Genomic DNA, 10717 nt, shown 5'->3' with positions numbered 1-10717 from the left:
CGTCATCGGAACTACCAGAGGACTGGCTGAAATACCAGTGTTCTGGCCAGCTTACAAATTAGAAATTATACAGAATCCAATTTTATTTTTTTGTTAAGTAATTCGTATGAGGCTTTTAGGATGTCAGTGTAAAGTCCTTTCATGTGTAATCTTTATCCATTAGATAGGGAACAATGCCAATCCCCGTCATAAATACTGTCACAACCTGACACTGAAAATCCATTGCAGGGCATAGGACCTGCAAATAGGATGTGAATCACACAAATCCACTCATTCAGACAATCCACAAATGTTCATTTTTAAGTCTACTATATGCCAATAATGTACCGGCCTCTCAGATGCTAAACCATGCTAAATGCTGAAACAGACATACTCAGTTCGGGCCCTCCTGGAACTTATTACCTACAGAAGTGCCTTCGTTGTAAATGGTCAGGTCTCAGCCAATGCTATTATCATCAGCAGGTGACCAAAGGATAGAGCTTGCTTCCCTTCAGAGGTACAAAACAGTTCTTACACCTGAATGGGATGCAAAGAATAATCTGACTTCTGTTCACCGGGGCATGAATTGAACTGTCCTTGCAGAAGAGATAACAGATGGTGTGAACCCCAGATCCTAGAAACGGGCCAGGCACACGATAAGTGTTCAGCTTTCAAAAACAAATGAACAATCACTTCCTCTCCTAGATCTTTACACCCTTCCTCTGTTGGCTACTTTCTCTCAGCTTATAAACATCCTCAAATATACCCACTTAAAAAAACTCTCAGACCTATGATTCTTTGGATATTCTTGTGGATAACCTAAGTCTCTACCATGCCTTCAAACACCTGTCCTCCCAAAAGCCCACATCTGTGCCTTGGGCCCAGACCTATCTACCAGGCCCCTCTAAAGCACTGAAGATGAAGTAAGATCCTCTCGCCACACCCAATCCCTTTCTACTGTGCTCTGTATCTCTCAAAAAGATGCAGCTGTAAACTGTCACCCACGCTTGCTGCCCTCCCTTTTCTAACTGGTCACCAGGCCTCACCCATTCTCTCTCAGATCTGCAAAACCCGGTCCCACCTTTTATAACTTAAGTGGGACCCTTAGATTACAATTCACCCTGCACCCAATCAACTGCCTTCCACATGGAGGTCCAAGTGAGCCTCTAAACCAGAATTCCAAATCACTGTTCTTTGGTGTTTCCCGCAGCCTTCAGGATAAACATCCAAACTTCTGACAGGACAAACAAGGCGCCTTTCTGTTGGGCCCCACTAAGTTTTCAGTATCGACTCTCATTTCTTTCCCAAACCCTGAGTTCCAGTCCTGTACATTAGTTTTGCCATATTTTCTTACATTTCTCAAACTTCAACACACACTGCTCTCTCCTGCCACCCCAGGAGCTTCTACATATCCTTAGAAAGGACGGCACTTCCTCCAAGAATCCTACCCTGAACTTTCCCTTCCAAGTTTCTGTGCTCTGAAAAGGGGAAAGATGGCGGGGAGGGATACATTAGGAGTTTGGCATTAACATATACACACGACTATATATAAAATAATCAACAAGGACCTACTGCATAGCACGGGGACCTCTACTCCATATCCTGTAACAAAGTGTATGGGAAAAGAATCTGAAAAGGAATGGATATATGTATAACTGAATCACTTTACTGTACACCTGAAACTAACAATATTGTAAATCAACTATCCTCCAATATAGAATAAAAATTAAATCAAAGAAAAAAGAGATTCTGTGCTCTGTAGCAGCAGAACTCACTTCTTCCAGAGCACTGACTCCTGTGCTTGTGTTTACTTGCTGCCCAGTAGAAGGGACGATTACCTAGGGCAGAAGCATCGTCTCCAGCAGCCCTTGGTTCTGACAACTCATTCAAGTGCCAGGATACTTTACACACATAACCTGCTTAATTAATTCTAAGAACCCACAGAAAGAGTGGTTTTTAATGTCATTTTACAAGTGTGGGGATTGTGCAAAAGAAACCTGTCCAGGCCACAGAGAGCATAAGCCCTGGAATTCAAACCCTAAGCTGCCTTGACACCGGTGCTCTTTCCACTATATATGATACACCTATTGGAAAAAATTTTTTTTTCCTGAGCCCTGTTTGAATGGAAACGAAATGAAGCTGGGATATATCCATTTCCTAACCGCTTTGGTGTGTACCAGGCAAAGTCATTCAACAGACCAGGTAACATCTGTGCAACAATTAACGATACTCCAAACTGTGCTAAGTGTTCTACTTTGTAGAGTCTAGAAGCATTAACACAGTGCATCCTTGTAACCGCCACGGAGGCTGGGTCCTGTTAAGCCCATGCTACAGATGAGAACACTGAGACCTTGAAGCCTTAAGGCACCCGGCCGGGGTCACCGAGCTGGCAGGAGTCCTAGGCCACACGCCCCGTCTAGTGCACGCACATCCGGGCACTGGGCATCGGGTCTAGTGCCCACCCTCCACCTTTAACCATTTAATACCCCGCTTCTCAGCGCCCACACGAGGGCCCCTGGAAGCGGGAAGTACAAACCTGTCTCGACAAGCCGTGGCTGGAAGAAGCTCTGGATACAGATCAGGGGCAGAGGGTGCTCAGGAGTGGCGCCCAGTCTACCCCCGCGGAGGCGGTCGGCGTTAAGCCCAGCAGGCCCTCCCTCAGGGAAGCCCGCACGGAGGGCAGAGGCACCGAGTCCTGCAGCGCGCACAGGGCCCCAGAGCGCGAGAAGGAGTCGGCCGTGCTGTCCGGGCGCAGCTTCACCGAGTGTTCATGGCCTGAGCGCGGCCTCGGGGACGCTGGCTGCAGACAGGATGCCCACACCCGCCTGTGGGTCCCGGCTCGCCTCCCAGCCCCTCGCGCGCCCACCGCCCGGCGGCTGCGACCCGGCGGCTGCGGCCCCGCATCGTGGGCAGGACCGGCGTAGCAGCCAGAAGACATAGGGCCACGGGCCCCACCTAGGCCGGGGCCTCCATGCCGCGCTCCGGAGCCCACGCGCGGCCTGGTGTTGGCGCGGGCATCAACTGCCTCCCGAGCCGCGGGGTTGCGGTTTAAGCCTCCGGGCGGGCCCGTGGGGGCGGGGCTCGAAGACTTCCGCGCGCTCGCCGTGCGTCCGCACGCAGACCCGCCTCCCATGACGACGCGGCCTGAGGAGCGGTGTCGGCAGCTTCGAGACTACGGCAGCGCAAAAGGTAGGAGGTGTGGAGAATTTGGGGTTTCCGAAAAGCGTTTGCTGACTGATCCAAACAAAAGTGAGACATGGTTGTATCAGCGCATTTTAAAAGTAGTTAAACTCCCGCAAAGTGTCTGTGCTCGCCCCGCCCAGGAGAGAGCGTGAACTCCGTGAGGGACGCAGGAAAGGCTGAGTGAACGTCTGCCTGTGGTCCCTTACCTGGTGCACGGGTGTGTGAATTTCTGCGGAGAGCTCTTAATTTCTGTCGTTTCTGCTGACTTGACACGGTGGTTGGCAAACGGTGACGTGTTCCGTGCATTCAGGACATGATCGTGGTTCCTAGTAATCACTTCGTTTTGTACTGACACCTCCACAGAGAATTTACTACTGAATATCCACTTTAGAGAAGAGAAACTGAGGCGTAGGAAGTGAAGTGACTGAGTAAGAGGAAGGACTCAGACAATTGGTGTTAGTAAATTAACCCTGCAAGGAGGCCGTTAGCCTGCGGTGGCTCTAGCGATGCGGCCGCCTACTTAAACCAACCCAAATCTAAGCCTGTCAGCGCCTCAGGGTGACGAACACCGCTGAGGACACCCAGTCACAAACCACCAACTAGGCGTTAAAGCCATAGCAAATCACTCGTTTCCTTGCTTTGCTTCTGCCCTTTTAAAATAAACATCTCTGCAGCTCCTGTGGCTGGAGTGCTCCTCACCTCTTCCGCTTTGTGCTGCGTGAATTGAATCTATTTTTGCGCACATAAAGTGTTAAAATTTTAAATATGCCTCAGTTTGTCTTCTAAGATTGGCCGTAGAAATTGGATTTGTGTCCAGTTTCTAGAGCAGTGGTCGTCCTCTGGTCAGGCCTTAGGCGTTACGTGTACAACGTTCCTCTTCTACCACCACCTTCTGGATGCCTCCACCCACTACCAGCTCCCACGCATCAGTTCCCCTAGATGTGGTCAGCAATGGCTTTTACATGCAGCGTGCTCACATTATAACATCGCAGACACTCCTCCGTCCTCCAGCCAGCGTGTGAAGTGAAACATTACCATTCCTGTTGAAGAGTCTCTGGTGTGACCACTTTCCCAAGCACAGCAATTCCCCAGCTGACCCTGGGTAACCACTCCTCTGAACTTGGTCTCCATCACTGGCATGGATGTCTTTCTATGTAGGCTACAATTTTAAGTATTCTTAAACTGCATATCGTATTCTATTTTGTTTTCTCTTGTTACTTGCTTTATTTAGTGTTATCTTTGCTAGGTTCATCCATGCTGACATGTAAAGATCTATCTAGTTCATGTACTTTCCTCGCTACGTAGGATTCCCGTGTAGGGAAATCCAATAATTTATATGTGCATTTTCCTGTTGATGGACATTTAAATTGTTTCGAATTTTAAGTATGATTTCTTTTTAAAAAAATTTTTATATACTTTTTAAAGGTTACTTTACATTTACAGTTATTACAAAATATTGGCTCTATTCCCTGTGTTGTACAATACATCCTTGAGCCTGTCGTACACCCAGTAGTTTACATCTCTCACTTCCCCACCCCTGTATTGCCCCCTCCTCCCCCTCCGCACTGGCAACCATTAGTTTGTTCTCTATATCGGTGACTCTCCTTCTTTTTTGTTGTATTCATTCAATTGTTGTATGTTTTAGATTCCATATATAGGTGATATCCTACAGTGTTTCAGAGTTCAAAAGACTCTCACGACAGAAGCCAAAAGGTAAGAGCCATTTTACATTGATAAAAAGCATTTTAACTATGTAGAAGCAGAAAATGAAAAGAAAGAACTTTGCATTACATTTAATAAAAGCTTAGGGAGATCTTTGTGGTATATTAGTGAACTTATTTGTGGAAATTTAGCCATGTACATTGTGTTGGAGAGGCACCAAGAGTTCAAGGACTCTCACAATTTGAGTACACAATTGCCTTACTTGTAGGCATGGTGGCATCCATTTACATAACAATGATTTGGAGCATGTTGTGTTAGTCAGCTCTTGCTGTGATAATGCTTTGGAACAAATCGACCCAAAACTCAGTTCCATAAACAAGAATTTATTTTTCTTGGACCTATTGGCTAGCTGCAGTGGCTCTCTTTTAGACCTCTAGATGGCTGGTTTGCTCCGTGTTTTGGGTCAGTTTGAGGTCTGTAACACACATCTTCCTCTGGAGCCCAACTGTGAGGCCGCAGCTCCCAGGCCCTGTCTTCTCACAAAGTTCACTGAAACATAAGAGGTGAGCCCAACTGCACAAGCCCATTTAAGGCCTCTGCTGCTCATTGAAGGCCATCATGTCTGCTCACACTTCATTGGCCAAAACATGTCACAGATCTAAGCTGTATTTAGAATATGTGTATTTGTTTAAAGTTGGGTGCCCTCACAGAAGAATATTGCCTTTTGGACAGTGTTACCTTAGCATTTTCATTGACATTTGCAAACGTGATAAACGCCGTGTGTACTTTTTCACCTTTGAGAACTTTCTGAAATTGTGGGACCATTTCTATTGGAAAAGAGGAAGGTATACTTTAGAACTCAACTCTAGTTATGGCATTGTTGGGAGAAGAATTAATGAGATAAGGTCAATACAAGTGAAAGATTTGGGATCACATATTCATCATTAACATTAGCATTCTACAGAACATTCCTGGAGAATTGTGATGCTTGCTTTATGTGATTTCTATCATAAATCATTAGAATTTGACCAAGACACTTCAGTGAAACATACATCATACAGCACATCGCATTTTAGTTTTTCCTACCACTCCACAACTTATCATCAATACTTCACCATAACTCAGAAACAGAAACAGAAACTGAGTGAGTTCATTGTTAGCAGACGGGCTTCACAAGCAATACTAGTAGAAGTTCTTCAAATGATAGCAGACAGTAACTCAAGCCATAAAAACAAAACAAAGAATGCTGACTAGAGCAGTTGTGTAGGGAATTATAAAAGATACTGTAATTTCAAATTTCTTCTCCTTTCTTCTCTTAACAAATTTAAAAAGTAAGTGCCTAAACAATGACTATATTTGGACTGTTCTCTATATAACATAAAGAAATATCATATATTTGATGATATGGCACAACGAAGGCAGTGAGAACAAAGCTGTGTTAGAATAGAAATGACAGTAGATCATAAGCTGATTCCGCAGGAAGAAAGGAAGAGAACCAGAAATGGTAAATAGATTAACCCGACAAACTCAAAAATATTTATTTGCTCAACTTTCTTCTCTAAGCTCTTTGAAAAAATAAGCTTGTGAGAAGTAATTATTATAATAATATGTTGTTAAGTATGTAACATATATAAAAGTAATAAAAACAAAAAAGAGGGGAAGGCATACAGCTCTATAAAAGTACAGTTTCTGTTTCTGTCTGGAATGAACCTAGTAAAAATCTGAAGAGATTCTGAGATGTATTACATAAGCACTAGTGCAGCCATTAGTCAAACAATGTGGTTAAAAATCATTAAAGGAATTACATGTTACAGTAGAAAATATCTACTTACTATAAAAGGAAAATGGAGGAACAACAACAATAACAAAAAAACAAAAACATGAGACATGTAGAAAACCAAAGGTAAAATGATAGACATAAATAAATCCTACCATATCAATAATAAAAACTAAATGTAAATGAATTAAACAATACAATCAAAAGGCAGATATTGTCGAACTGGGTATTAAAAAATGTTTTCTATAGGAGACACTGCTTGGATTCAAAAGTCTAATGTGTACAAAGTAAAAGGATGAAAAGCTATACATCATGCAAATAGCGACCGTAAGCATTGCTGAAGTGGCTATACTAATACCAGAAAAAATAGACTTTAAAACAAACAAAAAATTTACTAGATATGAAAAGAGACATTTTATGATAAAGAGAGGGAAGATACAAAAATTTTTAACATATTTGCCCTGAATAAGGTGAAACCAAAATACATGAAGAAGAAAATACCAAAATCCATGAAGAACTGAAGGAAGAAATAGATAATTACACAACATTAGGTAGAGGCTTCAGTACTCCACAGTCAATAAGGGATAGAACAGTTAGGCAGAAGATCAACAACGATATAGAAGACTTGGACAAGACTATGAATTAACAAGACCTAATAAGTGTTTACAGAACACTCAACCAAACAGTAAAATACTCATCCTGCTCAACTACATGTGAAACGTTTTCCAGCATAGATGACATGCTAGGCTGTAAAAGAAGAGATTGAAACCCACATACGTTGCTGGTGGGAATGTAAAATGGTGCGGCCATTTTACAAAACAGCTTGAGAGTTCCTGCAAGTGTTAAACATAGAGTTACCCTATGACCCAGCAGTTCCACTACTAAATATATACCTAAGAAAAATAAAAACTTACATCTGCACAAAAGCTTGTACGTGAATGTTCATAGAAATATATCTCTAAAAACAAAAGGTGGAAATAATTCAAATGACAACCGGATAAATGAATAACCAAAATGTGGAATATCCATACAGTAGAATAGCATTCAGGTATAGAAAAGAATGATCTATTGATCCATGTTACAACATGGATGAACCATGAAAGCATTATGTAAAGTAAAAGCAGCCACTCACAAAAGATCACATATTGTACGGTCCCATTTATATGAATGCCCAGAATAGCAAATCTGTAGAGACAGGAAGTAGATGAGTGGTTGCCTAGGGCTGAGTGGTTTGAGGAGATTGAAAAAAAGCTTGTTAATGTGTAATGGGTTTTTTGTGGGGGGACAGGAATCTAAAATTGGATTGTTGTGATGCTTACACAAGTCTTTTAGTGGTTACACTGAGAACCACTGAATTGTATACATTAAAGTGTTGAAATTATGGTATGTAAATTCCATCCCAATAAAGCTGTTAAAATTATGATAATTTTATATTTATAAATTTGAAAATTCATCGAAAATGACAAATTCTTTAAAAATGCAAGCTAACAAGACTAACCCAAGAAAGAAAAAATATCTCAAAAACCTGTATCTACTGCAAAAGTTGTTTGTATAATTAAGTACCTTTACAGAAAATGATTGCCAGGGATAAATGGCTTTCCAAGTAAATTCTTCCAAATATTTAGGGAAGAAATATTGGTAATCTTACATAAAAATCTTCCAGGAGACAGAAAAGTATATATTGCTCAAAATATTTATAAGGCCAACATAAGCTTCAGATCAAAACTGAAAAGAATATTACAAGAATAGAATCACAGGCCAGTTTCTCTTTTGAACATGCATGCAAAATGTGTAAACAGAAGCACAAACTGTATCCATGGTATGTAAAACAATCATATATCACAATCAAAGTAGCTTTATTCTAGTAATGCAAGGTTGGTTTAATGTTCAAACATGAAACTGATCCCAGGAATGAATTAGAGTGGGAAAAAAAGTCATTTAAAACAGAAGTCTTGGGACTTCCCTGGTGGTCCAGTGGTTAGAACTTGGCACTTTCACTGCTGGGGCCCTGGGGTCCAATTCCCGGTCAGGGAACTAAGATCCTGCAAGCCATGAGGCAGGGACCTCCCCCCCCCCCCAAAAAAAAAGGAAAAAAAGAAGACTTAACCAGGAGAAGCACAAGATCGAATAAACATAACAGATAACACCTTATGAAAAGTAGGTGAAGATTATGGAATATTCTAAAATTTTAAAACAAAAAGAAACATTTAAAGGTTCAAGAGGATGTGACAAATATTGTACATAGGCAAAAAATAAAATAAAGTAAAATATACGGATGATGGGAGCCCCAAACTCCAGATGCCCATGTGCTGTCTCTGAAGATTCTCATTCAATGGGTTATGGATTTCCTCTATGTTTAAAAACCTACAGGTGTTATAAAGCAGAAACTAACACACCATTGTAAAGCAATTATACTCCAATAAAGATGTTAAAACACAACCAAACAAACCTACAGGTGATTTTGATATGATTCACAGACAATGTAAAGCTTCTGCTTTACAGGAAATAATACCAGATTATTTTGTTATTTTATAGTTATAGTAACAGGTTGTACTGTTGACCGGTAAGTCTGATGTCAAAATGCACTCCCCACTAGGGATATAAAAGGAACTAATAGTCTGTACGGCTACTTGGTGGCAGCATGCATGTATTGCAAGGGCAATTATTGTAGGAATCCAAATGAGTGGAACATTTTAGAATTGGAAGACTACATACAGATCATCTAGTCAAGCTTCCAACTATGATAGTTGTGAAAACTAAGGCCCATATAAAAGAAATGATTTATCTCCAAAGAGCGTTAGTGAAAGTATGAAATTAAAAATATCTCTGAACTTTTAATTTAGTGCTGTTTTTATTAATCTCATGTATTAGCTTAAACTTCAGTGTGACAGATTTGGGATTGAATTCTTGCTCAGATTTACTGATTGCGTGCCTTTTAGTAAGTTACTAAAACACTTTTTGTTTTTAAATAGATTTATTTTTGGCTGCGTTGGCTCTTCCTTGCTATGCGCGGGCTTTCTCTAGTTGTGGTGAGCGGGGGCTACTCTTTGTTACAGTGCGCGGGCTTCTCATTGTGGTGGCTTCTCTTTGTTGCTGAGCACGTGGTCTAGGTGTGTGGGCTTCAGTAGTTGTGGTTCACGGGCTCTAGAGTGCAGGCTCAGTAGTTGTGGCGCATGCTCTTAGTTGCTCCATGGCATGTGGGAGCTTCCCGGACCAGGGCTCAAACCCGCGTCCCCTGCACTGGCAGGCAGATTCTTAACCACTGCGCCACCAGGGAAGCCCTACTAAAACACTTCTAACTTCGCTTTTCACATATGTAAAATGGTGAGCCTTGGCTGATATAGAATATGAGATAACCTAGCACTGTTCTTAACACATACACGTAGTTAACATTGTTTGGCTCTCATCCCTCTTAAACAGCCTCTATCCTCTTAACAATGAAAGTGTGTTTCAGCTAGCAAAGCACCCCAGAGCTGACCACATTCTGGCAAGAGATGTAGGATTCTTTTTCTTGCTGGTGGTTCTTTATACCTGATATTTGAACTGCACTGAAACATGAACATCTCTTGTTTATACTGTATTAATGGATTGATGAATTTGATAGATGAATTTTAAAAAGTAATATGCAGGAAAAAAAAGTAATATGCAGGAATTGAGCTGCCTTACTCTCAAGAAATATAATTCGATAGTGGTGGCTAAAATGATAAACAGTGTTTGGACAGGGAGTCCATATTGGATGTGAACTACTTTTACTCCCATTCGTCTATTAAGAATAAATAGAATCCTTTCAAAATCTGTTTTAAAGCGCAGTTATTTCCTTCTGACTCATTTAAGTTACCTGCAAGAAAAAGACGGTCTCCTGAATCCTTGCTTAAAAGGCTTTTAATATAAAGCAGATAATTTTTTGCAACATTTCCCAAACTTTTCATTATCAAATTGGCTGAGGCTTCTCAACGATTATCATTTCACAACAATATCTCCCTTTTCACCTTTTTAAAAAGAATTGGCCTCGTAGATGTGCCCTTAAAACAGAGCTTCACTCTCAACTTATTTTAAATTTTGTATTCAAACAGTATGAAGAAAACAGGATCAGGGAATTCAGCCATAGAAGTGAAT

General features: G+C 41.4%; 1 protein-coding gene across 2 annotated transcripts in view; it reads left to right on the top strand.

Annotated features, from left to right (window-relative positions):
• The first annotated feature begins 3042 nt into the window (after positions 1-3042).
• Positions 3043-10717, top strand: part of LOC307183363 (UDP-N-acetylglucosamine--peptide N-acetylglucosaminyltransferase 110 kDa subunit-like) — a 43947-nt gene continuing 36272 nt past the window's right edge. The window contains exons 1-2 of one of the 2 annotated variants that reach the window (XM_079915738.1): positions 3043-3168; positions 4808-4875. The gene's annotated coding sequence lies outside the window, so the exon portion shown is untranslated. Of the gene's footprint in view, positions 3169-4677; positions 4876-10717 lie in introns of those variants that run through there. The other variant, XR_013827456.1, reaches the window with a different exon arrangement.

This window comes from Stenella coeruleoalba (genome assembly GCF_951394435.1).
Source record: "Stenella coeruleoalba genome assembly, chromosome: 3".
NCBI classification, from domain to species: Eukaryota; Metazoa; Chordata; class Mammalia; order Artiodactyla; family Delphinidae; genus Stenella; species Stenella coeruleoalba.
This window is presented reverse-complemented; position numbering and strand designations above follow the sequence as displayed.